This window comes from Parasteatoda tepidariorum, chromosome 10 (genome assembly GCF_982258835.1).
Source record: "Parasteatoda tepidariorum strain Cologne lab strain chromosome 10, Ptep-v5.0, whole genome shotgun sequence".
Taxonomy (NCBI): Eukaryota; Metazoa; Arthropoda; class Arachnida; order Araneae; family Theridiidae; genus Parasteatoda; species Parasteatoda tepidariorum.
The window spans coordinates 47705560-47732262 of NC_141764.1; the positions used below are offsets into that span (position 1 = coordinate 47705560).

Consider the following 26703-nt stretch of genomic DNA (forward strand, 5'->3'; position numbering starts at 1 on the left):
CAAGCCAAAAAACCAAATTGGAAGCGCAATCAATTCGAAGAATTTGATTTTAATCTCACTGTTGAAATCAATTAATTCGAATAAAATCAGTTAGTTGATTTTAATACAGATTTCAGACAGTAAATTTGAGTTGATCTATCTCATTTATTTGTCAATTAGATTCCTTTGATTCGAATAAAACCAAGTTGTGCAAAATTTCCTAATAGTTGATTAGATTCACACCTCTTTTGAAAGAAACGTTTGACATTTTAAAAGAATGTATGCTTTGATCAAATTTAGGCAAGATGCATTTACAAAATGAGACATGTATTTTATAATTAGTGAAGCACAAAGATTTTCGAAACAGGGTATTTGCTTTAGAACCAGACCAAAGAACCAAATTACAATGCGATCAACGCGAATAATTTGATTAATATCCAAGTATGAAATCAATTAATTCGAATAAAATCTATTGAATTTATTTTTAATATTGATTCCAAACAGTCACTTCAATTTGAATCCTTTGATTTGAATAAACCAAGTTATGCAATGATTCCTAATTAGTTGATTAGATTCACACGTCTTTTGAAAGAAGTGTTGGACATTTTAAAAGAACGTATGTTTAGATCAAATATAGGCAAGATGCACTTGCAAAACGAGACATGTATTTTGTAATTAGTGAAACAGAAGGATTTTCTAAACAGGGCACTAGTGTTGGAACCAAACCAAATAACTAAATAACAATTATTGAAATCAATTATTTCGAATAATATCTGTTAGTTCCTTTTAATACTGATTCCAAACAGACCATTCGAATCGATCTTTCTCAACTATTTGTCAATTCGAATCATTTGATTTGAATAATATAAAATCATGCAAAAATTCAGAATTTGTTGATTACATTGTTACTTATTTTGAAAGAAGCGTTTGTCGGTTTAAAAGAATATCCGTTTTGTCTAAATTTAAGTAAGATGCACTTACAAAATGTTGTATGTATTTTGTAATTAGTGAAACGCAATTGTTTTCCAAACAGGACTCTTTCTCTAGAACCAAATGACAATGAAACCAATACAAATAATTTGATTAAATTATTGAAATTACTTAATTCGAATAAAACCAGTTGGTCCCTTTTATAACTGACTCCAAACAGTCGATTCGAATCGATCCTTCTCAATTATCTGTCAATTCGAATCCTATGATTCGTATAAAATCAAGTCGTGCAAAGATTCCTAATTAGTTGATTAAATTAATACGTCTTTTGAAAGAAGCGTTTGCCATCTTAAAATAATGTCTATTCTTCTCAAATTTAAGTAAGATACACTTACAAAATGTGAAACACAAATGTTTCTCAAACAGGGCACTTGCCTTAAGAAATATATCTATTTTTTTCTCTCTATTTTAATTTTAAATATTTAGTTCAGACGTCATGGTCTAATTTGCATACTAAAAAAGCAGTGACCTTTCTCCTAATTTGCATCAACAAATTTCTTGTTCACGTGACTTCGTAAAGTTACTCCGCGAGTTCTATTTTAGTTCTCTTTTACTGGGTGAAGGATACTATTTGACGAGATTGCTAAGATCTTGTCTGGCTGTCTACTCGGATTTGGGTGCGTTGAACCCACAACAGCTACTTAATCAATCATTTTAATCTTATCTTTGCTTCTTTTTCATTCTTTTCCACCAGAAGTTAATGTCTTTACCTTAATGCATTGGCCGATAACAGCAGCATTTAAATGAGGAGTATGGCCAACTTGTAAGGGAGCCAAGTTCTTTTTTCTCAGTGAATTTTAAATCATTCTTCCAGTAATTGCTTCAACTTTTAGGAAGTGTTCATAAAGATGAATGACTTATGATGCTCTTCTGCAAACATTTTATTATTTAAAAATGTGCGTAAAGCTGAAATACATACATAAAACTTATCCAACGCAGAGCTTGAGTTGAAATTCCAGCTCTTTAACTAGTCAGAACATGACCGGTAAAAGTTCTGATTGTTTCTAAACGACAATAACCTTTGTTGTGGCATTCAGAAAAAGATAGAAACTTGTAGTGTCGTCAGACTCAGAGCCTAAGTTGAAATTTGAGTTCTCTGGCCAGTCGGAATGTGGTCAAAATTCTGATCGTTTGGCAGTTTGCAAGCAACCACCACTTTCCGGAGAAATTAAGTTCGGGCGTAATATCGAAAATGCGAAATTCCATTGTTGAAACCAATTGCTACAAATTAAACTTTCCTTAATATCGTTTGAATAGCTTCACCGATAGGCACGGAATTTTTTGATACAGATTGCTAATATTTTTTGGGTCATTTTGCGATATTTTTGTAAATTTCGAAGGCTTTAATATGGCGTTAATTTTAGCTGTTCAGTTTAGCTTCAGTTGTAACGCAGTATTTTTGGCCGATGGAGACCTGAGGCAGAAACTTCTTTGGGGGAACCCCCTCTGCTTCACTATTTCAGTAATGAAGAATTGAACTTTATGGAAGTATTTAAATTTTACACCTCATTATACATATATAACAAGAAAACTGAACAGAACCTTAAATAGCTATAAAGTCCCCCCCCCGCCCCGTCTAATGCTCAGGCGAAATATCGTGCAATTTAATCTATTTTCTGACAATTCTATGTCCATCATACTGAAAGCAGTTTTCTAATTGTTAATTTTGTCATCTAGCTACGAAAAATTCATATCCTTGCTGACATTAGGGAGGAATTCAGCTAAATATTCGTGATTACGATGGTTCACTTATGCCAATCAGAAGCCTGTGTTTTTGTAAACTTATCGCATTTTGCTATATGTAAAAGTACAGGCTTTGATTGGCCAAATTTTTCCATCGTAATTGCTAAAATTTAGCTATAGAAAGCCATGAATTTACGAAATATAGATTTTTTGTGTTCATACGATAGATTAAAGCTACCATAAAACTGACTGATTTTTCACTGTACTCATATTTTGTTTTAAAAAAAGTTCATTAATGAAGGAAATCTAAAATATATTTTCAATTCAATTTGGGGCCCCCTCTGATGTGGGGCCTGGGGTAACTGCCCAATATGCCCCTGCTTTTGTCAGGCTCTGCCGATGGTAGTTAAAACATTTCATTACCTCGATCTTTTCCTTCCAGTTCTTAAATTTTTCTGGTGACTACACTGATATCTGTAGCATTTACTACCTTTTCCCATCAAGTCTTAGTCTTAAGATTAATGCATACTTTGATCTTCAAAATATTCTAATAGAGTCTCGGTGCTGCCATCTAGTGTGGCAGAAACTAGACGTCCAAATTAACATGACCAACGGTATCTCACCCATTGTGGTGGTCCTGAAAGAGTGGATACCACCTCTGCAGAACGCACTAGGTCTGCTCATCGGCAAGACCTATTGTGCAGCTCATTAGAAATAAAAGAATTAAAAGAAATCTTCAAAATATTTTTAAATCGCATTTGCAGGACTGCCATTTTTCTACGCATGTCTTATCCCTTTGACGCAGATGGGACACTGTCACCGTTATATATTTCTTTCTAAAGCTCTAATAGGCAAAAATATATTTTGTAATTTTTTTAATTGTAAAAAACAGTCTAAATGTTACTAAAAATCTGTTAGATTATCAGTAACCTATAGACTATTATCTTTTTTATCATCTTCGCACTAAATTATAAAATCGAAAAAAGTAGATTGAAAAAAGTTTTTTTTTTTTCATTCATATTTAAAAATTTATCAATAATTAATTTTGCAAATTAAATGAAATTTCAATGGCGAATAACTGTTTCTCTTAGATCTAAATAACGGCAAATAAGTGCATATTTTAAAAATTTATTAAAATTTTAACTTTAACACAAAAAAGACACAGGTGTCTCATGCTGTAACTCATAGCCATAAATTTAAAAAAAATGCTGGAAATAATATTTTTGATTTGACCTAAATTAATACAAAATAATGAAAAAAGTATGAAAAATATACTTAGTAAAAATTCTGCGTCAAAGAGTTAATTTATGACGAAACAAATTTTCATTTATTCATTTGAGGAAGCTTTTTTTAAAAAAAAAAACTTTATTTGATGTTGTTAGAATTGATCATTTTACTGATTTCCGTTATCATTTTTCTGAATAATTACTTTGTCACCATGTACTACAAAATCCTTCGGGAAAAAAACTGTACATGCCTAATCAAGCCTTTTGACCTGTTCTTAACAGATAAAATATTATCTTGTTGTTGGTTGGCTATCTTTTGGAATCAGATAATACATGTTTATCGATGCCTAAGCATACCTCTGAGACTTTTGATATTTTTAAAGCTAAGTGAACTCTTTTTACCTTAAATTTCTCTGTACAAAGACGCGCGTACGCGATCCTTCGCTCTGCCATTGTTGAGCATTTTCCTGGGTTTCGTACCCTTTGACTTCCACCTTCCTGGTAAGTGCATAAGTATTTTATAATTTTATCGATAAATAAAGAATTTGAAAACAAATAATTTTCTTTCTGCGTAAGTTTATAAACTTTTCACGTTTATTATTGTTCTATAGTTTTGTGGATAAATTAAAATTCAAATGCAAAGAATTTTCTTTCTGTGAAAGTTTTAGAACTGCGTAAATTTAATATGTTTTATTAATTTGAGAATTTATAAACAATTTAAAAATTGAAAATTTTCTTACAATTGAAGTTTTCAAACCGTTTACAATAAATATACTTTTCAATCTTGTGGATTTATAAAAATGCAAATATAAAGAATTTTCTTCCTTTAAAAGCTTTTGAACCATTTACATACGTAAATGATTATACAGCATTAAATATTTCATAGATTTTACAATTTTGTGCGTTCATAAACGTAAAGAATTATCTTGTTGCGAAATTTTTTGAACTATTAATATTTAATACCATAAAAAATTTATGTTTTAGCATTTTATTTTATATTTTATAAGTTTGATGTACAGTAGTTTTGACCATCGTTATATCTAATCTAATCTAAACAAATATCTAAGACCCGCACTGAGACGTTTTAAGTGCCATAAAAAGAAAACAAATTGTTTTTTTTTTTCTTTTTAATTATTTATAACAAATGGGTAAGACATTGGATGAAAAATGTCCCTAGAATAAACGCTTATCATTCAATTAAACTCAGTAAAAGCGAGCGCGATCAAAAACTTCTAAGTGAATTAAAAACTACATAAGTAACATACGCTGTTAAATTTTCAACTGATTCGAAAACTAATTAAGTTATCGCGTTACGTTGTTTCAAAAAAAAAAATTTTTTTATTTATAGTTGAAAAATCTCATTACATGTAAAATTTAACCCTCCAATGCTAAGTGCGATGGGTTTCGCGTATTAAAACAAAACAATAAATAAATAAATATTATAATGCGCAAAAACTGAGTTTGTCCCCAGGCACTGTAAACTCCAGCTACGCCTCGGGGGGGGGGGGAATATTGCGAATGTCTTGCGTAAGCATGAAAGGGGGTTGTGATTTGCTTATTTTTTTCTGACAACAGTAAAGGGCAGTCCAAAATATGCTTACGTAATATTTGAACGATCCCGAAAGGGTTGGCAACTTTAAATATTTATTATTTATTATCTCTTTATAATTTTTTTTTTTCGAATAGTAGCAGCCCCGTGTACTGGATATCTACTCTTTTTGGCTATCTTATTTTAAAAAATCATATCAGAACAATATTAAAATTGGGTTTTTAAAATAGTATTAAAAAAGTCTAGTAACTCAAATAACAAAACTTTTTTACGTAAATTTCTTGAAAATAAGTTTAGAGACGTCGTAATTGAAAATGGTTTGAGACGTATGAATTTGGAAATTAAAATTAGATGACAAAATCTATATTCTCTGTGTGCATAATATTATCTCTAAATAATAATGATGATATCTATAAAAATAAAACATAAAAAGAAAATTTTTTCTTCCATCGTCTGCGTTTCAGAAGAATTATAATCATCAGATAGAACGCCGCCAAGACGAAAAATCAATAACTGCCAACTCATTGATCGAATATTCTTCTGTGGCGTAAGTTTTCTGTTATGTTTCAATCATGTAAAGATCTGAAGCGAATTGAATTGCAACGCAAGACTATTGCTTAATAAAGGAAATTCAATTGGTTTGTCCTTCAACAAAACTTGGCCAAAAAATTTGGATTTTTTTTTTTATTTTTTTTTTTTTATGCTTTATCTGTCCTCAGCTGCTTCAGTTTTTATTGATTAAAACATTCTTTTTTTTATTTTATACTCTCTCCCTCCGAATTATTTAATAAAGTTTTCTACTTCTTGACATAGCCTACATATTTTGTCCGCTGCTATGGTTGCAAATGCGAGGTATGGTTGCAATAGAGGAAACGAAAAATAATAAATAAAAAGAATGTTTTATGCTTTGATGTTAAATGAAAAAATTCCGTGACTTACCATCATAATTGTTTTTCAAGTTTCTAATTCACGTAAGGGTTTTGCTTTCAGCTTTTAGATATGAAAGCTTCTTTTTAAATTACAAAGTATCATGAAACAAATTTCACTTCCAAGTCGAATTTAGTTAAATTAATTTTACAACAAAAATCCATTTTTAAACTAATCTCCGGCAAAAAAATTTATTCCTCAGGCAACCCTTGATGTATGCATGTGTTAAAAAACTCTGAATAATAAATTGCTTAATTGCACTTTAGTTTAAGAATTTTGTGACAAACCAGCCGCTTTATTGGCGATTAGCTTGGCCACCTTTCAAAATTTTCTTGAACAACATATAAATTTTATTCGTAACTATGCCGAATCAACTGCATTTACATACTCTTATTCTTCAATCCTGACACCTTAATTAGTTTTATTAAACAATACATTAACCAAATTTTCTCACTCTCTTAACTGTTGTACGGGCTTTGACTGTGGAAATACTTTGATTTCAGCAAGGGCGGCGCCAGTAGGGGGTCAGGGGGGGCAGGAGCACCCCTGTCGGGCATGGCCAGCCCCCCCATCGGGAAAAATTTAAAGTCTCGTCGGGAAAATAGTCTGGTCACATTTTTTTTTCTAAAAAATGTCAAAAATTCCTTTACAAATGCCTAATAAAAATTTTTGTAGTTGACTTTTTATTTATTTATTTTTAAGAATTAGTAACAAAATTTTGTAAAATATATTGTAAATTCTATGTAATTGTAGTTTCACTGCACTACTCCTAACTTTGCTCATACATTGTTAAACTAGAGTCCGGATGCGATTAGACATGGTTGAAATTGAAGACTTTTCGAAGACCCATAAAAATCCTTTCCCCTCAAACACATCTTGATTTTCTTGGAAACTTATCTTTCAAACTGCTATTCTTTTTTCTCGAGAACTGAGGAGGGGATAGATAATCACCCCTCTGGCCCTCTTTACTGGGAGAATAACTGACAAAAGCCTGAGGGACAGAGAGAGAGAGGCAGGTCCTCTTTACAAATTCTTTTTTACGTAACATGTTTATTAATGGTTTATGGGATCACATAATTGCTTTGTGAAATTTTCAAGCAAAATGAAAGTAAAAGAATAAAATAAAAAAAAATCAGTTTTAATTTTTTCATTTTTTTAATACTTTTAAATGAGGAAAATCAGTTACTTATTCGGATTCAAGCTTTATATTTTAATCAACGCATTAAATAAGCAGTCGGAAAAAAAAAGAAAAACAAACAGTAACAAAATATTTGTAATTTATTTTAATTTTCTTGGCAGATTTAATTTATTATTATTTTTAATCATTTTCTTAGTAGTAAAAAGATTGTTGATTGATTCAGAGAAACAATTAAACTGTCCGTATTCAATATCTTGAAATATATATTAATCAACATACTAGATTCTCATTGACTTATTTTATGTACAGTGTATGAAATGGAAAAAGGAAACACCTTGATTAACTTTTGATTTAATCGTATATTCACGTATAAAGAGTCAATGCCATATTTTTACGAAAAAGAGCACTAAAGCGCATTTTGTTCAGGATAAACATGCAAGTTTGTCAAAAGTTTAGTTTTAGGTTTTTAATTTTCAAAATGCGGAAACAGCCGCAATCTGGAAGATGATAGTGTCCAAAGTTATGGCAAAAAGAGAGATGGAAAGTTTGGGTCCTTTAATTTTAACTTCATACTTCGATTATTGTGCATTATCTCGAGAACTTCTTGAGTGTATTGAAAAATGCATACATTAAATTACAAAAAAAAGAAGAAAAAAAATTATGCACAAATTTTTAAGCAAAAATAATTTTAAATAATTATTTGTTATTTTTTACTAGTTTATTAGATAATAATAAAATATATTGAATTGCATGTTCTACATATTTTTACATCCTTTTAATTTCAAAACACAAACTTTCAGAGCAATCGATCGATTAGTTTCTGAGTTAACGTCGGTTAAAAACGTCGGTTTGTTTAAATTTCATTTATCTTTAATTATTCAATCAATTTTATTCAAATTTTGTATTTTACAATTTAAAATTACCTTCCACAAAATAATATAAAAATTTGTATATCTTGCTATTTTATTTTATTCTATCCGTCGTTGAACAGCTGACTTAATTTTTGGGTTTACGACTACTAAAGTTTAACTCCGTAGCCTTGTAATTTTGAACCAGAGCCATTTTTAAGGATGGGCTCATTGGGCCCTGGCCCAGGGCCCCGAGTTCTGATGGGGCCCCCGAAAAGTCTAAAATCTCATTGCATTAATTGTTTTTTTTTTTTTTTTTTTTTTTTGTTTTTTGTTTTTTTTTTTTTTTTAAATTCTAACTCATATAATATTTATAACTCAAGAGGGCCACCAGATCCCACTTTTTTCTTCTTTTTTTAAAGTTTTATTCAGAGATTTATTCAGATTATTTTTTCTTTTTTACATAGTTGGATGCTTTTCAAAATCTAATCGAAGTGCTTACAAACATAAAATAATTGTTATTCTTCACTTTTCTAACCAAAAGAGCAATAAAACGCTTTTTCTACTGATGAAAATATCCCCACTTTCTTAGCTACCACCCACAGAGTTGTTAAATAGCCTCCTCACTTTACACTGTGAGAATATGTTTTTAGCTTCTTGATATTGCCTAGGGGTTCTTTTCTCCTAACTTCGGAAATATCAGATATCCACAGAAACACCCTTTTGTTTGATTTCTGGTCATAAATTTCTAAGAAGAAAACATTTCTAGGGCTGTAGATAGGGGGAGGGTCTTGTTAGAATCTGTCTTGAGATTTCCATACTGTCCTTAAATTGGGACTCGTTCAATTCGAATTTTTCTCTCTTACAAAATTTAGAAGATATTTTTTCTAATTTATTATAAAAGCTTTTCTTTCCTTTAATCATCCTAAATGTTTCAACTAGCATAATTGTTTACTTTATTTTATTATTGTAGTTGATTTAATTCTGTTATTTTTCAAATCAATCGTAAGAGAATGAAATAGGAATTTCTATATCAACTTTTTGTAGGATATTAAGAAGACATAAATCTTTCACATGGAGGTAAGCAAATGTTTCTATTAAATCAATTTTGGTAAATCAATCAAAACGTGAAAGATTTGAGCAGTTTTTTATGTATGCATTGAGATTTTTTTTTGTTTTGTTTATTTATTTAAATGGCGGGCCACTATTCAATTCCCTCTTTGACTGGCCTGTTTGCCAAAACTCTTGATTTGGTCTGTTCCGGATAAAATTGATATAACAAATGTAATTTAATTTTAATTTTACTTACTGCTAATAGACAGAAACAACATATGATTTTGTTTAATAGAGCATTGAAATCAAATGATCATCAGCTAAAAAAATGTTACAACATGAGAAAAAAATTGTCTAAAACTCCTGTATGATCAAATTTTCCATGTTTCCCCTAAATATGAAATACGTTTAATTTGTAATATTATAGTTCGTACACGAAATTAATTAATTTATTTAGCTTACGATTTTATTGTTTATTGATCATTCTATTTTTAACTCCTTTTTGTTGTTATTATGTGTTTAAAGTTAATAAGGCTTCTCAATTTTTTCATTAATAAGGCTTTTAAATTTCCTAATCAAAGTCGAAGCAATTTCTTAAAGTTATAAATCGAAACTATACATAAAAATTAGACAGCTTTGTTCTTATTTTAACCGTGTGCATTTAATTTAATGAAATAAAAATAAATAAAGAAGTGGAAAAAATGTAAATAAATGACTGAATAAAAAAAAAAAACTTCGTTGTCATATCATCTTTTGAATAATTTGAGTATTAATAAGTTATATAAAAATAAGCAAATTTTTAGTTTAAAAGGTAAAAAAAAAATTTGATTTGTTTAAAAGGTAATTATGCTCCATCATTCGATCATGAGACTATTTAATATCTGTTCCTAAGGATCAGAATTCTTTTTCATTTTACTTTATTGTAAAAATGATATATACTTAATATTTTCATGTGATATGCTGCAGTTTTAAATACCTAAGAGATGATTGAAATTGTCAATTCAAAAATCAATTAATATTTAAACAATTAATACGTAAAAAAATAATTGTCGCAAGCAAATTAATATTAAGTAAGAACGAAACAAAAATGATATCAATATATGCTGAATCACTAGTGAGACAGGTGGGATGAACGACATCGAAACCAATATGATTGAATAGTAAAACTAGAAGGTGTTTCTAAAATCCAGAAATCAATCAAGCTTCAATTTTTTTTTCTTTTTTTTGTCACGAAATTTATCAGGGGCTATTCGTTAGATTTCAATATGTGTTATGTTTTTTCATAGATTAAATATTAAACATTAACAAATATTTGTCTTTTAAAACCTTTCACTCTATAATAATTTTTAATTCTATAATAATCTTATAATAATTATTCTATAATTGTAATTCTAAAACTAATTGCTAATTGATATAAAGCGTTAGTGTGTATATATTAAATGTCTTCCATCGGCGGAACCCCGACATTACGATTAAAGTTTATTAAGGTAATTACGAATATTATAACCTAAAAACAGACTATTTTTAAAATATTTAATTCGAGGAATGTAGATTTTTCCTCGTTTTACCATTTTCAATCTTAAATAAGGTTTTATATCCGACAGTTAAGTTTGCAGTCCTTGAGTTATATCTAATCTAGTTTTGAATAATTTTTGGTGTATATACATAAGCTGAAAATGATTGAAATGAAATGAGCTGAAATGAATCATTTTGCTCACTAACCCTCGTGGTTGCTTCTGCATTCATTGCAGGTTTAGAGGAAAAACGGTTTATTGCCCTTTTTTTCTACAAAAATTACGATTGAATTACCATTTACATTTTGAAGGTGATTAAATTTAAGTAAATCAATAAAATTGGTACCAATCAATAAAATTGGAAAATTGGTACCTGCCGCAGAGTTATTACTCAATAAAGTTGGACTCAAGGGATAGAGCATTCTCCTCCGAATGAGGTGCACCGAGTTCGAATCCCAGTGATGGCTGAGTGATATGAATTCCACACCCGGCTTTTACCGACCACAGTGCTGACGTGAAATATCCTCAGTAGTAAGCGGATCATTTCTTAGAGTTCCCTTGGTATCAGACTAACCGTAGGAGGATTTCGTGGTTTTCCTCTCCATGTAACTCAAATGCGGGCTATCAAAACGTCCTCCACGAATGCAAAAATTTCTTCCACTACTTGATCCTGGAGTTCTCTTGTCTGCTGGTTCAAAATTACAAGGCTACGGAATTAAACATTAGTAGTAGTAAGCTCGAATTTTTGGAATTTTTTCTAGTTGTGCATAAATTTTTTATTGTTTGAGTAGAATATTTAATTGAGAACACTGTAGAATTTTATGATGGATGTGCATATATTGTTTATTTATTCAGATATCACTTTTATATTTTTTCTTTGTTAATATTTGAATCATAATAAATTTTTTATCAGAACAAATATGTCTATGTCATATTAATTATTTTTCGTATATTAAAAATTATTGCTTATTTTCAAAATTATCTTAGCCCCCCTGTCGGGGCATTGCTGACCCCCTGTCGGGCTAAGTCTAGCGCCACTCTTGGATTTCAGTCTCAACTATTTTCAAGAGATGACCGCGATATTGTCAAAGTTATTGTGTATTGAAATTTAGTAGTAATTTTAAAATCTGGCCAGAAACCATTAAATCACTCAAGCCACCGTAAGTACGAGTTTGTGACGTTTCAACAAAGTATAAGCAGCAGAAATATTAAAATTACTTCCATCTTTGTTGTGAGATAAGATAGAAAAATGATTCCATTGCCCTATTACGTGCTTTACTGCTTCCAATTGCTTCAAAAAAGTTTTTATTTCTATAAAAACACAAAATTATTTTACATAAATACTTAACGTTCAATTAACTATTCAGCGCTACTTAAATTATTACTTAAGACTACCTAAGAAAATGAATCTAAATAAATGCTTAACGTTTAACTAATTATTTAACACTACTGTAATTATTACTTTTTAAACAACATAACAAAATGAATAATAAGTATAGCGTTGTCAGTAGATAAAACTGCAACTATCATTTTTTTCTTCTTTTTTTTGTGGATCAAGCTTCTTTTGGCGAAACCCCAGCATTATAAGAAAAAGCTCATTAGCAGATGTGAATATACTAACAAGAAAAAGGACTACTAATTATTTTTGAAATATTTTATGTAAAGAATGAAATATTTAATAGTAGAAATCTGTTCTTGGCGTATGCGTTTCCTTGGAGAAGAAAAACTGTTTTAAACATTGGGAATTGTAATCAAATGAGCGTAATTCAGTTGTTTCATTTTTTTAATTGAAAAGCCCGGTGATAAATAATTAATCTTTTATAAAATTTTATTTTTTTCATAATTTATTCAACATATTGTTATTGAATTTTTTCTTTTTTTTTTTTAGATTCTGCTACTTTTTTTTCCTCTGCATATTTTATATAAATGATTTCATATAAGCAACTGAAATATTAAATAAATTATGGATTGCTTATTAGATATAAATATAATGATTACTGGTTAGAAAAAGAATGTCTGAACCCCAAAACTCCTTTCATGGAACCCCAGGGTTCCGCGAAACACCTTTTGGGGAACTGCTGAAAAAGAGAAATACCCGAGTTTATGGTACCACAAAAAATAAATATATATTAGATAACTTTTTCTTTCAAAAACCTTTACAACAAGAATAAGAAAATATCAGTTGTTTTAATTTATTCGCTATCCGCTTGTTTTTTTGAATAGTTTATTAGATCCGTTATATATCTATCAATTTTCCTTCTGTTACTCAAATGTCGCAACTGATGTCGGTGTCGAAAAACTCTCGATTACTCACTGCTTATTCTCAAGGTGAAAGACACCACAGGAGTCTGTTTTTTCAAGGCTATGTAGAGGAAGATACCATGAATTCTGCTCTGGAAAACAAATACTGCAGACAGCTGTCAAATGTTTGTTATCTTTTTTCAATTTTTCCCTTACTCATTTAAAGTGTAATTACCTGCCTCGAATAATGCGTATTTACTAACAGGATAAAATTTTCTCTTCCGGTAAGGTTAAAATAGTTGATTAGCAGGTGGAAAGAAATTAATAAGTTAAGAGAATTATCACCTTAGAGAACATTTTTAGAGATTCAGACAAAATGGTCTAATATCAGAGCAGAGTAGATTGGCTTTTTTGATATTGAAATCAGAACATATGAATGGCAAAAATCGGAAGAAGTTGTCCTGAAATTTTGGGGAATTGCTTATTTAAAATTAAAAATGGTGACAGTTGCAGTTAAAATGAATAAAACCGTGATTAATTTTTAAAAAAATTATGAAACTAATAAAGATCTATGAATTTAAAATATATATGTATTGAAAAAAATGCCTATTTTAAGAAAAAATTAGTCTCTAATATTCGATCTACCAGAAAATTCACAACCTAGAAAAGTAAATATTCAACAACTTTTTTTATAAAAGAACATTTTGCATTACTGTGAAAGGAGGCGTGTAACTTTCATGGGCAGAACTTTCCGGCAGACCTAATATGAGAAAATTAAAATAATTCTCTTAAAATAATAATTACCACCTTATATTTCAAAAAAAAAAATTTGTTATTTATTTGCCCTTTTTTCATGAGATTTTTGGACGAATCTTTAAGATTTTCTCGTCGCTGATTTCATATCCAATATTGGATTCGCTCTACAAGCTACATATGTTATGCAATTTAATCTTATATTACCAGGATTTTTTAAAATTTCCTCGACTGAATAATAAGTGTTTCCACTTCTCTGCTACGTAGAAAGTAGAAGAAAAAGGCGATAATACATTTCAGTTTATGATAAGATTTCATATGTTATATGTTTTTTGTCTTAAATGTTATCTTCAAAGCTGCAGACAAGTGTATATATAAGTATATAAACAAACCTATACGTTTTTTATAAACTTATACATTAAGACAAAAAATTAAAATAAAAATTTCATTTAAAAAAAAACTTCGAGTTTCCGAACAAAACTAATTTCAAAACTCCTCACTCTAATTAGGTAAGATGAAGTATTCGTATAAATGCAACAGAAAATTTGTTCTCTTGTGTAATGATTACTTGTTTAACACTAGGTTGACTAAAGGAAGTCATTTTGACTGCTTTTTCATTTGCAAAACATGTACAAATAATAATGTATAAATTAAAATTTTCTTTCCTAGAGAAATAAATTTTTTTATTGTTAATTTTTACTAATAACCTGATATAACTGTAAATAATATAAAAAATATTCAATATTTATTAAACAAATTTCTTTACACTTTAGTTATTCTTTCACAATGCAGTCATTTTGACTGCTTTTGGGCAATATAGGTATATACTAAGTTTCAGTCTTTCTAGTGTTAAACAGCTTTATTTTATTTATTGATTTCTTTGTTTAATAATGAATGTTTTATTTCTTTTCGTCTAATTATAAAATTTTATGTGAGAATGCCCAACTATCTGATATTTCCTTTTTTTTTAACGAACATAAAATTTTTGATATGTGTAGTACTATGAATTCTAATTTAAATGGTAATTTACCGAAAAAAAGATTGTTTATACGTTTTAAACTTTGTTTTTTTTTCCTCCAAACGTTCCACACACACAATATTCTGCTGGTAAAAAGAATGCTATTCACACAGATGTCAACCTAACAACTCAAATATTTAAAGTGGTAACACATTTTACGCTTTGCTAATGGATTTTTTTTTTATTTAAAAAATTTTATAAATAATAATTTTGACTTCCGCTACACATAAACAGACTTAACATGCATACTTATACTAAAATTCAAATGTGGAAATTAAACTACTACACTGTTTCTTTCTTCTTTTTTTTTCCAATTCAAATAACTTCCTTACAATTAACTTAAAATGTTCGATGTAATTCTATGCACATTAGTAACACATAAATGTTAAAACCTAATGTTTTAACATTTACAAAGTTTTTCACTTTCACTAACAAACCATCCTACATCCCTAAAATATTAAAGATCTGCTTTAAATAGTTTTTCACGAATTATGTCTTACACATAAGTAGTGGTACGATATAAATATTATTTATGAGTAAGGTTGTTAGAATATACAATTGATAAAAGTCTTGTAGCCGCGCCAGAAGAGTGCATATAAGTTCTATTTTAATCCCTAAGTGTCTCATAAAAGTGATAGTAAACTGTCCCACCTGTTTCGAATGGAACTGTTGATTCACTCTTGGCCATATGAATAATTTAGTACATATATATCTTATTTACGTCGCAAGTTTTCATACCGTAACCGTCTCGCAAACTAAATGTCGTAAACCAGTATGTGAATAAGTCATTACTCAATGATTCACTACGTTTTTCCGAGTAAAATAATGAATAAATGTATGCATACATAAAACATAAGAATTCTCTGAAGCTCAATTATAAGCATGCATAAAAAAATTCATATTTATTTAAAAAAGATTTTTTTTTTTTCGATTTACTGTATTTAAAATCTAAGAAAAAATACAGATTCACGTTTTTCGTTGAAAATATTCAATTGAAAAACTGTTGCTTTATAGTTATTTACAATAAGGAAATGGCTTCACTTTAAAAAGAAGAAAATAATAAAAAAATTTTAACCCCTTTCTTCTCGCTCCCGTGAAAATGACGGGGTGAGATTTCGCCCTCTATTTCTCGTTCCCGTGAAATTCCCGGGCTTGAGTGTTCAGTAGTAACGCACCAATAAGAATTAAACTAATTCATTTCTTTTGCCCGGACAACAATTTATTTCTCATTTTGCGCACCAGATGGCAGTACCAGGATATTCTTAAGGTAATTGTAGATAGTTAATTTATTTTAAACTAGATGTCAGCACTAATCAAATACGTGCATTTGTGATACGTGATAAAAAAAATAGGCACTTTTATAACCGTTTTCTTGAAAATTAGCCGCTCGTTAAGGGGTTCAAATGATTCTCTAATTCAGAGGTTTCCAGACTTCTTTGCCTAATTTTCACACTGGCTCCGCCATAAAATTCCAATGACCAAATCTTAGCAATAAGGGTGTTATTTAGGGGGAGGCTGATCTCCCACAACTAATTTTAAAAATGTTTAAAAAAAACAGTCCTTTTTTTTAAGATTTTGTGACTTCTTTAAGGATTTTCCGAAGTATTTCGGTACTGTGGAGGAATCAACGAGAAACTAGATTAAAGAACCGAAATTTCTGTGGAGAAGTCAACGACATACTCGGTTCATGTACCGAAATTTCTGTAGTGGAATCACCGAGAAACTAGGTTCGAGTATCGAAGTTACTGTGTACCAGTGTAACCTGAAACGAACGGAACTGAATTCAAATCAATTAAATAAATAAACATACTATTGCAAAAAATTGTTCTTTCGATTTTTTTCCCTTTTCATCTTTATGTTACTCGTCTGGGATCCTTCATGATGTTGATTATGACTATATGTTGTTTAAATTTTATTAAAGTTAAGTTTTAAATTTAGCACCTTTATCTTTGATGATTGATACATTTCAAATGCTGATAAAATACGCGAAACCTATCTCGTCAAAGTACTCTTACCGTTTCCTGGTAAAATACTTAGTATTTTAACTCATTTACCTAATAGATAACTCGTCGTATTCAGGGACTGATTTACAGGAGGGCATTCGGGGCACGTGCCCGGGGCCCCCAGCATTTGAGGGGCCTCTTTCCCAATAAATGATCTTTTACATAACATGGCAAATACAAAACCTTGTGTAGAAGATCCCTTTGAAAAAATGTTTAGAACAGGGACAACTATCAAATTTCATGAATGGGGTACTTGCATTACATCATTATTCCATTATATCATTACTATTTACTCCGCACTCGCACTAGAGCAAAATAATTTTCTATTGACATTATTTATTACAGTATTATAACAACTTTTAATGCTCTAGTGCAAGGCCATTCTTTTTACAAGACTAAGATATAAGCTTCTGTTAGTAATTTCTCTGAAGCTAATTGCATTAGTTAATCATTGTTGTTTATGGCATCTTAAAAATTTTCGAATGTTGATAATGATTACTTTTATCAGATTTCAAACAAAAGTTTTTTTTTAAAACCATTCTTAAGTTTTTTTTTATTGTAGTTAAATTTAATATTTTGTTTTGTTACATTATCTGTTTTGCTTTTATTATATTTTTTTAAAATTTTCTTTGCTATTCGCTTACACATTGAATTCATCATGAAGCGATCTTATCCGTCTGGTTGTGCTAAAAAAAATTAAAGGCGAAAAAAAATGCTGAATTAAAACACATTAAAGGATCAATGGATTTCTATACTGTTAAAACTCAAACTGCTGATTAAAATGCTGAAAAACTGAATGACTGTTCTGACTCTGCACCAATTTTGTTAGCTGATGCTGAGATTGTATCACACAATAACCTTATTTCAGAAAATTTAAGAGACCAACTCTAATGATTTAGCTACAAATTTACAAAATGCCCCCCTTTCTAATAATGCTGAAATACTAAATGAGTGAAATATTAAAAGGTCAAGTACTTGCTCTAATAGAACTACAGTTTCTCTTTCTTTTATAGTACCTTCATTTCATGGAAAATCAATGATGAAAGGAAAATAAAAATAGGTAATCGGTACAAATATCTTGTTTCCTTCATAATTTTTAACATTCTAACCAAAACCTCTAGATATGTTTATTAAATTTTTGCACTAATTTTGTTAGCTGATGCTAAATTTAGTATTTAGCTGATTATATATATTTTTTTTACAATTTCACTAAATTAAATTCTGAATATCTGGGGGACGTACTTCTAAATAAGGTTTCATGTTACTTGCAATTTTTATGGTCTGAAAAATACTTTTTCAATATTAAGTTTAAGACCTTGCATGTTAACTAAAATTTATCGGCTCTTTAACTGGGGCCCCCAAATTCATCTGTGCCCGGGGCCCCCAAATCTTTAAGTCGGTCCCTGGTCGTATTACCAACATACTTAATTCTCATTTCGGTACTAGCCGGCAAGTAAGATATTCAATATCAGATCAAAAGTATCCAGACGCCTTGTGGCACCGACTCAGAAAGTCATGAAGCATATAGAATGAAAAATAGGTTTATTTATGATGAATATTTTGTTGTTGGTTGGTGCAGGTGGTTAATTGAAGTAGATGAATTATGTTGATTATGATAGTAATTTTTTTTTAATAGAACATGAAGTTTTTAGTCTTCACAGTTCAGTATGGAACAGATAGATGATGATTCACATAGTAATTATAGACAATATACACGTTGAAAATATAATAAATAGTAAACTATAAGGATAATAATCATAACAAAACTTCTATTGCGTAAAAATAAATCCAGAGCTCGAGTTGCAAATATATAACGAATTTCTTATCCAAGAAGCATTTTAAGTAAAAGACAAATGTTGATTCTTGATATTAGTAGAGACAGGTCATGCGAGATAAGTCCCCCAGGACCTGCCTGATTAAATGCCAAAAAGAAATGCTTATTTAATCGAAGCTTTGAGAACATATTTCCCAGATTACGGCTATCCTCTATATTTCGGGGGTCAGAATTTTCGAATCCCCGACAAAAAGTATGGTTATTCAGAGAAAATACGTTTTTACGTTTGATTTTGTAACTTAAATATCGTCTGCACTAATTAATTAGTATATTTGAGGTCATTTCCCTTGAACCATTAAGATTAGGTCTTTGAACGTAAAAATCTGATTATTAGATTGAAAATTATTCAACGTGGTTGGTTTATTTGTTTGCGCACTATACGTAATACATTTTTTACCTTAGAATAATTTACACTAAAGTGGTACCTATGATTTGGAAATATTAAATTAGTTAAACTATAAATGTTCTACCTCTACCACATTTTTTTTATTCATTGGTGCTGTGTTTTCGAAATGGTTCTCCAGAATCGGTGCAAATTAAAAATTGGTGATCTGTGTAAGAGAAGATTCGTTTTGATTTTTTCACGTTAACTACGAATTTTTTTTTCTAAAACTAGGTAGATTTTTCCTTATTTTTATGTCCTTGAAATTTTTGATTAGTTATGGTGTTACGGATACATCAATTTTCTGATCAACCGAACAATTCATACAATAACTTGGACACTACTTAGAAAAGCTCTGTCCTGATTACTTAAAACAACTACGATCCCTTTTATTCACGAAAATTGTGACTCACTCATATAATGAGACATTTTTTTAACGAGCTGTTTTACTTATTTTCTCCTTTTGTCCTTCTCTTGGCTTCTTGTATTACTATATCACGACATTATCGGCCTAAATTTTCCTTAATTGACTTAAATTTTTCTGAATTAAGTTACAGACAAAGATCCAATAAGGTGAAAAGGTACATATCAATCGTAAATGTTTATTTATTTTTGCATAGGCGTAAGAAATTTTATTGTTATAGTTTGTGAAAACGTGTAAAAATTACTTTTTTTTGTATTAAATAAATAAACCCAAGAAACTGAAGCAGTAAAATATACCAGATTAAAAACTTCATTCTTTTCAAAAATATATAAATAGGAAATATCAGTGTACATATTTCAAACGCTGAAAAATAACAGCCCATTCTCAAGACTTGCCAAACGTGAATGAGAAGTAACAAAAATTATTTAAAATAAAAACGAAAAATTGGAAAATAAAGGCAAAAAAAAAAAAAAAAAAAAAAAAAAAAAAAAAAAAAAAAAAAAAAAACAAGTTCCCAAGAGAGGCAAATTGGTTAAAATGCATTCCCACGTGCTACGGAGAGTTGGTGCAATTTATTCGTCGTCATTTCAAATAACTATTGTTTCTTCTCATTCACGTCTGGCAAGTCTTGAAAATGGGAACCCGTTTTTAAGCGCTTGAATGAAGTCGTCTGTTATTTCCTATTTATATATTTCTAAAGGGAAAGAAGTTTTTTATCAGTTTATTTTTTAATTTCAATAACTATTCTTAACACCAACAGCCAGTTTTACCAGACTAATCCTTTCTTTTTTTAAAAAAAAGAAGAATGAAAAAAAAAATTGAAAACTAACTTTTACTCATTAATGACAAAATCAATTCTTAAAAAGTATTCAGCTAATTGTAAATAGTGCATACAATATTGTTCGTGATGAACCCTTCGTTTTAATTTACTTATTAGCCTTGAAACCTATTTCACTTGTTTAGTAGTTTCTATGATCTTAAGCACGCATCCAAACCATTAAACGTTAATACAAAAGAAATTGAAACAATGTATCGTCTGTGTTCGACAAATTTTTGGAGTAGGAATTCTAGTTACTATGGCAACGTGTGTAAATAGCTTTAACTCTAATGGAATAATTATTCTTCAATGGCAAAATAACTAGGGCGTAGTTTCCGATATTTTTATGTTATTTATTTGTTTATTGTATGTATACGATTTCTATGACAAACCTATTCGAATTTACAAAATAAATTAGATTTAATATTTAAATTCTTTCGTACGTGATTTAAGAACACAAATATAATTATATTAAATTAATGTAATTTATTTATTCATTGTATGTATAACTCTACGATTTCTATGACATATCTATTCGAATTTACAAAATAAATTAGATTTTTTATGTTTAAATTCTTTCGTACGTGATTTAAGAATACAAATATAGTTATAGTAAATTAATGTTATCTATTTATTTATTGTATGCATAACTCTACGATTTCTATGACAAACCTATTCGAATTTACAAAATAAATTAGATTTTTTATGTTTAAATTCCTTCGTACGTGATTTAAGAACACAAATATAATTATATTAAATTAATGTAATTTATTTATTCATTGTATGTATAACTCTACGATTTCTATGACAAACCTATTCGAATTTACAAAATTAATTAGATTTTATATTTAAATTCTTTCGTACGTGATTTAAGAACACAAATATAATTACAGTAAATTAATGTTATTTATTGTATGTATAACTCAGCGATTTCTATGACAAACCTATTCGAATTTACAAAATAAATTAGATTTTTTATGTTTAAATTCTTTCGTACGTGATTTAAGAACACAGATATAATTATAGTAAATTAAGTATTAGAGAGAAAGAGATTTTAAATTTTGATATCAAAATCTTTGGAAAATTCACTATGAAAACACATGAAAAATGGATGCATGATTAACTTTGAAACCTTAAAAATTGATATGAAAAAATAGTTGTAAAATAAGCTGTATTAGCTTTATAATTTTAATAATCTAAATATATTCAAACTAATTTTGGTTTTCCATCTGTATTTGAAATACGTGTTTTACTTATATTTTATTTACATTTTATTTATATTTTTTATATATTTATTTATTTATTTATTTATTTATTTTTTTTATAATATTTTAAACAGCAGTTTCAATGTAGCCTAAAATATACTCATGATTTCTAAATAACACTACTAAGCATGCATTTGCAAATGAATCGCAATATAACCTCAAGAAATATAAACTAAATTTTAATGCGTCAAGAAACATAAAAAATAGTTACATAATAAGCTGGATAAACTTTATAGTTTTAATTACCTAAATTGTATTTACACTTTGTTTTTTATCCGTCTCTTAAATACTTATAAAAATATTTTTTGTTTAATTAAAAAAATTATAGTATCAATAAAAGTTAAAATATTATTTGAAGCACACCTTGATTTTTAAGTTATTCATAGCGCATATTTATAAATAAATCCTATTAAAATTACATTGCGAAGAATAGAGTTAATTTTTTACCCGTTTTCACCAGAACATTACCCATAATATTTAACTAAACCTACGTAATTATTATTTATTATTATTTTTTTATTATTTATTTATTTATTTTGTCATTAAAGCCCTTACTGATGTCCGATTTATACCGCCAGTAAGGAACACACCTATTTGATATTCCACTTCAGTTAAGCCACTTCTAAGAAATGGAATATTTTTTTTTCTGTAACATTTTTCAAATATCGTTATTAAATGTAAATGAGCTAACTGCTAAGCATATATGAACCAACAAAGCATAGAAATTTGACTTTGCAAAAAATCAAGGTTAAGGTTGGGAATTTTAAATATTATTTTTTTCTTTTGCTTTCCAAAGTAAAGGTTCCCGAAGGCCTTTTTCTTTGACGTCAATCCCCTTTGCTGACCTTCGGCTATTTTTTTTGTTCACAAAAGTTGATTACAAGTCAACTGCATTAATCTGTATAAGTTACGTGCTTTTAAGGACTAATATATTTTTTAAAAGTAGAAATAGCAGGCAGCATACGACCCTTTCTGAAATTACGTGCACATTGTTTTATATTGTAATACTGTTTGAGATAATCTAAGAAAGTAAATTTTTATATCATGCATCAAATCTCAGGAAAAAAAATATTAAATGCATGATGCGTAAAATAATTAAGTTAAAGTTTTTTTTTTTAAATTCAAGTATCAAGAAATTAAAACTATCACCTTAAAGCTTATGTAATTTTTATTATTAGAGAATCATTTGCAATCATTAAGTTTATTAATAGTTAGGCGTAAAGCAATTTTACATTACATGTGTAGTGAAATATAAGTATATTTTGCTTTCTTTTGAGTAAAAATCCATACAAATGAAATTTAGCGAAAATATGTAGTATTTTATTTCTTAACAATTTTTACATATATATAAATATTTAAAACTTTGCATAAATGCCTATTAAGATTTCCACCTTGTGCATCTAAAAAAAAAAAAAAAAAGTGAGACGAACTCATTATTATTTACCGATATCGATGGTGGACTTCTTCAATATCTCATTACCCTTTGAAGCAGATGGGACACTAGCACACTAGTGTCTGTTATATATATATATATATATATATATATATATATATATATATATATATATATATATATATATATATATTCTGACTCTAATGACTCTCTTCTGACTCTCCTTTTATATATATATTTTTCTGACACTATTTTACTCTAAAAAAAAGTCAAATAGTTACCAAAAAATTCTGTTTCATTATCAGAATCATATTTATATTAAAATATAAAATCCAAAAAAAAAAAAAAAATTGAAGCATGAAGCAAAAACCAGTGTTGTTATTAAATAACTGCCTTCCTTTATAAAACGTAATATTTCTTCCATTTCTCATGAATAACATGAGGCGTATAGTTTGCTTACGGTAAGAACTCCCCCCACCACAAAGTCTGAGATCGTTTGTTGCTATGGAAACAAGAATAGCGCATTTCAGGGAGCTTAGCCAAAGAATATATAAGATTATATATTCTTTGGCTTAGCTTCCCTTCACTCTAGGGCTAACACAGTAGACCGAAGAAAAAGATTCCCTTTCTCTAGCTGACCCGAGCCGAAACCTGTCCTAAACAATGACCCCACATCCCTGTTTGAAATAGTTTGACCTCGTTACCATAGTCACAGCCACGGGTCCAGACGAATGGCTAGGGGAGTTCTTACTTTAGACAAAGTATATACGACCTAGATGGTTTGCCTTCTTCAGATAGACGCAGATCCCTTAACCCTAAAGTTGCTCGGTGACGGGACCCTCAACCCAGTGATCTTATTTCTTTTTTAACTTACAGTACTGTTCAGCTAGCTTATCAGAGTATATGCATTGCCGTTTATTGTGCGGTTTTGAGAACTCCTCCAGACAAAAAGTCTGGGGCTGTCTGCTGCCATGGTAACAAGCTAAAGCACATTTTTAATGGCTGTGCAATGGAGCAATGAAGGAGTCGATTGGTTTACTCATGCCGACCTATGCCAAGATCAAGACAAAACTACTCACCCCACACCCCTATTCGAAGTGACTTTTCCTTGTTGCCATGGTACCCGCCACGACGCGAGCCTGATGTTTGGAAGAGTTCTCCTGAAAGCCGCACTTACGTTTGGTACTGTATAATCGAATCCGGCTTTTGCGCCATTAAACTCTATATTTAATTCATACCTTATGCAGTTGCGCTTATGTAGTACCCTTATGTAGTTATGTATATTTTGTAAAAATATTAAATTGGGCCATTTAAAACCTCACAAAAGAACTTATCATTTTCTTTTAATTGAAGTAAAAAAAAAAAAAAATACAAAAATTAAATCTGCAGCTTGATGCAAGAAAAACCCGCATTAAAATTTCAAAATATTGAGAAATTGGTTTCAAATCATTCTTGAAAACATATTGAAACCACAACCAGTACTTTCGTGTTTTAGATGTAATTTATATGTGTGTTTGACGCAGGGCCGTCTTAATAGCATGCAGGGCCCTTGTAACATGTCCTACTGCTTAAGATCGAACTAAAAAACTTCACATACATAAAATAAAGCGTTTTCTGCATATGCAATAATTTGAACAAATTTAAATACATTTTGATTAAAATGTATTTAGATTTGTTTTTAGTAGACTCCAAAAATTCTGAAACACATAAAAATTTCATTGGAACGTAGAAATATATATTTCAGTTGCCTTTTTAAGTTTCCTTGGTGATAAAATATTCTAATTATTGTTGTTTGCAAAATTATCAATCACTATTTGTAGAAAGAAAAACAAAATACACACTTCATGCAATATAATATATTTATTTTAAAAAATCTGTCAGGTAATTTTGTTTAGTCTTAGTTTTTTTTAATACAATTTATAAAAAAAAAGATTCTCAAGGGCCCCCTGAGTGCCTGGGGCCCTCGGGCACTGCTCAGGTGTGCCCATGCGTAAAGACGGTACAGGTTTGACGTTCTTGTTCTCTCTTGAAAGTTAGTCTTACGTTGTTAAATTTTCATTGCTTTTTTTAGCCTTTCACGCAATTCTTCTCCAAATATTATTACTGCTTTTTGTTATATCAAATAACGGAACTGTTAAATACTATATTTACAAATTATTAAATACAAAACTATATTTTCTGTCAGAAATTTAAAAAAAAAATGACACTTGACAATTTTAATTATAAAGGTCTGGTTTCTTAGGACAAACGCCTTATCTGGGCGTCAGCGGGACGTCAACGTCACGCTGACGCCAACGAAATACTGGTTTGTTAGCTCAAGACCTGGTTTCTTAGAACTAGCGCCTTATCTGGGCGTCAGCGGAAAGTTGACGTAGATCTGACGCCAAAAAAATACTTTTTTGTTAGCTCAGCGTGAGCAGTCGGTCTAACGCAGACATTATCTCTCATTGCGCATGCGTTAATAACGTAAACAAATATTTATTTTGAATTTGCATTGATTTTGTTATTGTCGACCAGTGTTTTAGAGAACAAATAATGACTTTGTCCAAGAAAAAACACATTATAGTTGAGCTAAATGAAGAGTGCTATGTTTAATGAAGAAGCTATGTTTAATGTCAAAATCAAAATCTTGGCTGATTTCAATGCGCTGTTGGATGTTGTCCGCCATTGCTTCTGTGGTTAACGTCACGTTGTAATCCAACTGCAGTTGAGTTGGACGGCAATTGTAGTTCAAGATGAGCGTTCGATGACGTATACTATCAAACTCACAAATGGACCAATCAGAGGTTAACGCTGATTTCCAGCTGACGGCGTCCTGTCCTAAGAAACCAAGCCTTTAGAGTTATCGTAAATAGCTCTAAGCAGAAAATAGAGTCTTAAAATAAATATAGAATAAAAATATTAAGCACATAATTCGCAAGTCATAAAAAGTGATAAAAAAAAAGTATATTCGTCACGGCAGGTGTTTCTATTTTGAAAGGCCACATTCCAAGGAACTACATGGGTAGAACAAATTTACCAATATCGTTAGTCATAAAAGTGTTTTGATTTGTTTTGATAAATCACTTTTATTTATTTTGCTGATACAGGATAATCCTAAATCGTGTCGTGAGTCATTATTTGACCACCTGACTGTCTATACTTATTTTAATACTGTGTATAGGAATTTTTTGAAGATTACTTTACTTAAATGATTAGTTGCAGTAATGGAAAAATAGGAGTAGATCTTACAATTTCATTTAACCACAAAGAAAAAGTTTCTATCGAAAAGCCTAAGACACGAATGTCGTATTAAAGACATAATTCAAATTATAGAAGTAATTTACTTCGATTTTTTATCTAGTTGCTTGTTAGAATTTTTGTTTAGTTATTTAATGTTATATTTTAGTTACTTTATTTTCCATTTGAGATTATTCATTTATTTATTGTTCCTCCATCAAAATTTCAATAAGAACAGTTTCAATTTTGAGATTTCTAAGATATTGTGCATTTGATATTCAAAGTTCTGCAAGTACATAATAGCTCGTTATTTATATTTTAAACAAGAGTGTCAATGAGCGAAGAGTTTTAAAAAATAAAGGTTTTTAAATAAATAATAATGAAATTAAATAGATCTTAGGCGAAATTTTCCTTTTTTACATCAGTCAGTAGTTTTTCTTCGTTACT

At 29.5% G+C, this 26703-nt stretch overlaps 1 protein-coding gene across 2 annotated transcripts in view; it reads left to right on the forward strand.

Annotated features, from left to right (window-relative positions):
* The first annotated feature begins 4191 nt into the window (after window positions 1-4191).
* The window catches only part of LOC107451421 (influenza virus NS1A-binding protein homolog), a 62700-nt gene continuing 40188 nt past the window's right edge, over window positions 4192-26703 (forward strand). Inside the window, exon 1 of one of the 2 annotated variants that reach the window (XM_016067502.4) lies at window positions 4192-4379. The gene's annotated coding sequence lies outside the window, so the exon portion shown is untranslated. Of the gene's footprint in view, window positions 4380-26215; window positions 26355-26703 lie in introns of those variants that run through there. The other variant, XM_071184661.2, reaches the window with a different exon arrangement.